Source organism: Heterodontus francisci, chromosome 35, assembly GCF_036365525.1.
Source record: "Heterodontus francisci isolate sHetFra1 chromosome 35, sHetFra1.hap1, whole genome shotgun sequence".
Lineage (NCBI taxonomy): Eukaryota > Metazoa > Chordata > Chondrichthyes > Heterodontiformes > Heterodontidae > Heterodontus > Heterodontus francisci.
Genome location: NC_090405.1, coordinates 17,911,631 through 17,918,495, shown reverse-complemented (window position 1 = coordinate 17,918,495; position 6,865 = coordinate 17,911,631). Strand labels below are relative to the sequence as shown.

The following is a 6,865-nucleotide window of genomic DNA, read 5'->3' as shown; positions in this document are numbered from 1 at the left end:
ATCCTATTGAATGGCGGAGAAGGCTCGAGGGGCCAAATGGCCTCCTCCTGCTACTATTTCTGTTCTTATGATCTCATTGCAGCTTGTTCCAAATAGAGACAAAAGAGTGGAATTCCAGAGGAGAGGTGAGAGTAATTACCCTTGAGTGAGTGTGGCATCAAGGATCCGTAGCAAAATTGAAATCAATGGGAATCAGGGGAAAACTGTCCACTTGTTGGAGTCATACCTAGCACAAAGCAAGATGATTATGGTTGGTGGAGGCCGATCATCTCAATCCAGGACATTGCCTCAGGAGTTTCTCAGGGTAGTGTCCTAGGCTCAATCATCCTCAGCTGTTTTATTAATGAGTTTCCCCTCAACTTAAGTCAGAAGTGGGAATGTTAGGTGATGATTCACAACTCCTCAGATACTGAAGCAGTCCATGTCCGCAAGCAGCGAGACCTGAACAACATTCAGGCTTGAGCTGATAAGTGATAAGCGACTTGGTTGCCACAAAAGTGCCACGCAGTGAACATCTCCAATGAGAGAGAATCAAACCATCTACCTTTTAATACTCAGCAGCATTATCATCACTGAATCCCTCACCATCAACATCTTGGGGGTTACCATTGACCAGAAACTAAACTGGACCAGTCACATCTATGCTGCGGCTTTTAGCGTAGGTCAGAAATTGGGAATTCTGCAGCAAGTATCTCACCTCCTGACATGCCAAAGCCTGTCCATTGTCTACAAGGCACAAGTCAGGAGTGTGATGGAATACTCTCCACTTTTCTGGATAGCTGCAGCTCCAACAACACATAAAGAGCTCAATACCACCCAGGACAAAGCAGTCCTCTTCATCGGTACCTCACCCACCACTTTAAACATTCACTCCCTCCACCACCAGAGCACAGTGGCAGCAGTGTGTACCACCTACAAGATGCACTGCAGTAACTCGCTAAGTAACGTTCGACAGCACCATCCAAACCCGTGATCACTACCACCTCGAAGGACAAGGGCAGCAGATGCATGGGAACACCACCACCTGCAGGTTCACCTCCAAGTCACTCACCATCATGACTTGGAACGATATCACCATTTCTTCACTGTTGCTGGGTCAAAATCCTGGAACTCCCTCCACAATAGCACTGTGGGTGTTCCTACACCACATTGACTGCAGCAGTTCAAGAAGGCAGCTCCCCACCACATTCTCAAGGGCAATTAGGGATGGGCAATAAATGCCAGCCTTGCCAGCGATACTCACACCCAAGAATGAATAAAAAACAAATCATTCTCCACAGATTCCCCACAATCCAGGCTTGGACATTTAATTCAGGAGCACAGAGCTTTATATAACTACAACATGAGTTCCAATCTTCAGATTCCATTAGCCTTTCACATTATTTTCTACCAGTCCACTAGCTTTTAGTGATTCAGCACTCGGGTCTCTGCTTCTCCAGTTTCTAACATCTCACCCCTTATAAAAAACACTCTGATCTATCTTTCGTAGGTCCTAGATGACCCCACATTTTAAACTCCATCTGCCAAAGCATTGCTCACTCACTTAAGCTATCAAGAAGATTTGAAAATCAATTTCTTGCCAAAGGATAATGTTCTGCTTCTGCTCCCTCGCCATTTGCTTTTCCCATTAGTATTTCATTTGGTGTAAATCCAGAGAAAGTAAAGATGGAAGGAAGGAGGGAGGGAAAAATCTTCCTCCTTTTCGTGATCCCTATTTGATCTTCATTCCAGTCCAATTTGGGTGAAGAATTCCGATTGTCTGTCTCAATTTTAATAAAGTATAAACATTTCTGGAATCACCAGCGAGATATTGACAAGAACATGTTTCCAGGCCAACTTTCCACAAAAGCTCCCCCACAACAATGTACTAGACACTTCATAAACTAACGACAAAATTGGGATCCGAACCCACACATGCAATGCAAAATGCATGAGCACGCCACCGTCTTAACCTCTCGACGACCTTGTCAGCTGTTTGGACAGTACAGATCCTGGCTGTGCAGCCAGATGTGCAATGATGGAAATGCAGCTTCTGTAAGTAAATGAAATTTCCATCACATCAGGTCATGGCCTGTTGGGAATGGAGTGGTGTGAAACATTTCCAGACCATGTCCAACACGTTTCTACTCAGTGTGAAAACCCACCACGGAAAGACTGGAACATACAATCATTTCATCACATCATGATTAACATCACTCAGACACCTGAACCATGAGGTCACTGACGAAGTCATGATGACCGAATTTCTCATGAAATGACAACTGAACTAACTGACTGGAAGAATTGCTTTAATTCCACATGATCAGAGAGGCACAGCCTCATATAAATGAAACGTTACAATTCTAAACTGGGTGCAGGAGCAGAGAGACAATGTACACCAATGTTAGAAGGATTGAAAAGGTAACTAAGAGCAAACAGGACACTTGGATGTACTAATATAGGCATAGAGTAAAAACATATAAGTTATGTTAAACCTTTATAAAATACTGGGAATGAATGGCCTCTTCCTGTACCTCCACAGAAAGCTTCCATTCCAGGTTTACACACACTCATCAGGATCACTCTCCACAGATCCTGCCACTCCAGGCTCGGACACCCACTTCAGGATCACTCTCCACAGATCCCGCCACTCCAGGCTCGGACACCCACTTCAGGATCACTCTCCATACATCCCAGCACTATGGGCTCGGAGACCCTCTTCAGAGATCCTAAATCTCCAGACACGGACATCCTTTGAGGACCACTCTCCACAGATTCTTCCCTCGAGGCTCAGACACCCTCTTCAGAATGACTCTCCATACATCCCGCCACTCCACACACGGATATCTCCCTCAGGATCCGATCAAGGAATGTTGCTTGTCACTTATCAGCTCAAGCCTGAATGTTGTTCAGGTCTTGCTGCTTGCAGGCACAGACTGCTTCAGTATCTGAGGAGTTGTGAATCATCAGCGAACATTCCCACTTCTGACTTATGTTGAAGAGAAAGCCATCAATGAAACAGCTGAGGATGGTTGGGCCTCGGACACTGCCCTGAGAAACTAGGTATCCAGTCATGAATGGTGGTGGACAATTAAATAACGAACCAGATGAGGAGGGCCCAAAAACATTCCTATCCTCAATGTTGGTGGAGCCGAGCACGTCAGTGCAAAAGGTGAAGCTGGGGCATTTGAAACCATCTTCAGTCAGAAATTGCTCAGTGGATGATTCATCTCGGCCTCTTGAGGTCCCCAGCATCACAGCTTCCAGTTTTCAGCCAATTTGCTTCACTCCACATAATGGCAAGAAACAGCTGAAGGCACTTGATACAGCAAAGACTATGGGCCCTAACAACATTCCGGCTCTAGTACTGAAGACTTGTGCTCCAGAACTAGCTGCACCCTCAGCCAAGCTGTTCCAGTAGAGCTACAACACAGGCATCTACTTGACAATGTGGAAAATTGTCCAAGTGTGCCCTCTCCATAAAAAAAATGCAGGACAAATCCAATCTGACCAATTGCCACCCCATCAGTCGACTATCAATCATCAGCAAAGTGATGGAAGATGTCACCAAAAGTGCTATCAAGCACCACACATGTAGCAATAATCTGATCATTGATGCTCAGTTTAGGTTCTGCCAGGGTCTCTCAGCTCCAGGAAATAATTTGGTAGATAGAGTAGAATGTGGGAAAATGTGAGGTTATCCACTTTGGTAGGAAGAATAGAAAAGGAAAATATTATTTAAATTGTGAGAGATTACAGAATGCTGCGGTGTAGAAGGATCTGGGTGTCCTCGTACATGAATCACAAAAAGTTACCATGCAGGTACAGCAAATAATTAGGAAGGCAAATGGAATGTTACCCTTTATTGCAAGGGGGATGGAGCATAAAAGTAGAGAAGTGTTGCTACAAATGTACATGGTGCTGGTGAAACCACACCTGGAGCACTGTGTACAGTTTTTGTCTCTTTATTTAAGGAGGGAAATACTTGCATTGGAGGCAGTTGAGAGAAGGTTCATTGGATTGATTCCTGTGATGAAGGTGTTGTCTTATGAGGAAAGCTGAGCAGGATGGACTGATACTCATTGTAGTTGAGAAAAATGAAAGGTGAACGTATTGAGACATATAAGATTCTGAGGGGGCTTGACAGGGTAGATGCTGAGAGGATGTTTCCTCTCGTGGTGGAATCTAGAACTAGGGGACACAGTTTCAGATTTAGGGGTTTTTCATTTAAGAAGGAATTTCTTCTCTCAGAGGGTCATTAATCTTTGGAATTCTTTACCGCAGAGAGCAGTGGAGGCTGGGTCATTGAATGTCTTCAAGATTTTTACCTACAAGAGAGCCAAGGGTTATGTGGGCAGGCAAGAAAGTGGGGTTGAGGTCATGATCAGGTCAGCCATGATCCTATTGAATGGCGGAGCAAGCTCGAGGGGCCAAATGGCCTACTCCTGCTATTAGTTCTTCTGATCTTATGTTCGTATGATCTCATTGCAGCTTGGTCCAAGCAGAGACGAAAGAGTGGAATTCCAGAGGAGAGGTGAGAGTGATTACCCTTGAGTGAGTGTGGCATCAAGGACCCCCAGCAAAATTGAAGTCAATGGGAATCAGGGGGAAAACTCTCCACTTGTTGAAGTCATACCTCGTCCAAAACAAGATGTTGTGGTTCGTGGAGGCCAATCATCTCAGCCCAAGACATTGCCTCAAGAGTTTCTCAGGGTAGTGTCCTAGACCCAAACATCCCAGCTGTTTCATTGACGACTTTCTCTTCAACATAAGTCAGAAGTGGGAATGTTAGATGATGACTCACAACTCTTCAGATACTGAAGCAGTCTGTGCCTGCAAGCAGCAAGACCTGAACAACATTCAGGCTTGAGCTGATAAGTGACAAGCAACCTTCTGGCCACACAAGTGCCAAGCAGTGAACATCTCCAATGAGAGAGAAAAAAAATCTACCTTTTGATATTCAGAAGCATTATCATCGTTAAATCCCCCACCATCAACATCTTGACCAGACACGTAACTAGACCAGTCACATCTATGCTGTGGCTTTAAGCGCAGGTCAGAGATTACGAATTCTGCAGCAAGTATCTCACCTCCTGACACCCCAAATCCTGTCCACCATCTACAAGGCACAAGTCAGGAGTGTGATGGAATACATCCCACTCAACAACACTCAAGAAGCTCAACACCATCCAGGACAAAGCAGCGCACTTGATCGGCACCTAACCCGCCACCTTAAACATTCAATCCCTCCACAACCTGTAAACAGTGGCTGCAGTGTGTACCTCTCCATATGCACTGCAGCAAGTATCCTTCAACAGCACCTTCCAAACTCGTGACCACTACCACCTCGAAGGACAAGGGCAGCACATGCATGGGAAATCACTACCTGCAGGTTCCCCTCTAAGTCACTCACCATCCTGACTTGGAACAATATAGCCATTTCTTCACTGTTGTTGGGTCACAATCCTGGAACTCCCTCCCCAATAGCACTGTGGGTGTTCCTGCACCATATGGACTGCATCAGTTCAAGAAGGCAGCTCTCCACCACCTTCTCAACGGCAATAGGAATGGGTAATAAATGCTAGCCTTATCAGCGATACTCACACCCAAGAATGAATAAAAACCAAATCACTCTCCACAGATTCCCCACAATCTGGGCTTGGACATTTACTTCAGGAGCACAGAGCTTTATATCACTGCAACATGAGTTCCAATCTTCAGATTCTGTTCACTTTTCACATTATTTTCTACCAGTCCACTAGCTTTTATTAATTCAGTATTCGGGTCTCTGCTCCTCCGCCATTTCTAACATCTCACCTCTTACAAAAAAACACTCTAATCTAGGTAGTAGGTAGTAGATGACCCCTCATTTTAAACTCCATCTGCCAAAGCATTGCTCACTCACTTAATCTATCAAGAAGATTTGAAAATAAATTTCTTGCCAAAGGATAATTTTCTGCATCTGCTCCCTCGCCATTTGCTTTTCCCATTTGTCTTTCACTTGGTGCAAATCCAGAGAAAGTAAAGATGGAAGGAAGGAGGGGAGGAAAAATCCTGCTCCGTTTCGTGATCCCTATTTGATCTTCATTCCAGTGCAGTTTGGGTGAAGAATTCCAATTGTCTGTCTCAATTTTAATAAAGTATAACAAATTCTGGAATCACTGTCTGGACATTGACAAGAACAGGTTTCGAGGCTGACTTTACATATAAGCTCACCCAACATAAATAATACACAAAACAGCTCATAAACTAGCAACAAGGATGGGATTCGAACCCACGTGTGCAGAGCACAATGGATTAGCAGTCCATCGCCTAAACCTCTCGGCCACCTTGTCAGTTGCAAAGACATAGCTGTCACCTTCAGCACAGCTTCTGGCTGTGCAGCCAGCTGTGGAATGATGGAAATATATCTTCTGTAAGTAAATGAAGTTGGGAATGGAGCAGTGTGAAACATTTCCAGACCATGTCCAACACGTTTCTACTCAGTGTGAAAACCCACCACGGAAAGACTGGAACATACAATCATTTCATCACATCATGATTAACATCACTCAGACACCTGAACCATTAGGTCACTGATGAAGTCATGATGACCGAATTTCTCATGAAATGAAAACTGAACTAACTTACTGGAAGAATTGCTTTAACTCCACATGATCAGCGAGGCACAGCATCAGGCCGACTTGTCAGGTGGTGTAAACAGATATCACTGCTTCTGATCTTCACCAGAACAGAGAGTGAACTGCAACATTGATCATCAAACAGACTGTGAGAGAATACAACAGAATAAAACACATGGAGAGACACTGTGGAATAACAAATAGATTTGATTGGAATGTTGAAATTTTGATTGGAATGGATAAAACACCAGAAACAGCAGATTAAA

The 6,865-nt window shown here is 44.4% G+C and overlaps 1 non-coding gene across 1 annotated transcript; it reads right to left on the bottom strand.

Annotated features, from left to right (window-relative positions):
• Positions 1-6,232: 6,232 nt before the first annotated feature.
• On the bottom strand, positions 6,233-6,314 carry trnas-gcu (transfer RNA serine (anticodon GCU)). Its single transcript has one exon. It is a non-coding gene; the product is annotated as a tRNA-Ser (tRNA).
• Between the last annotated feature and the right edge of the window lie 551 nt (positions 6,315-6,865).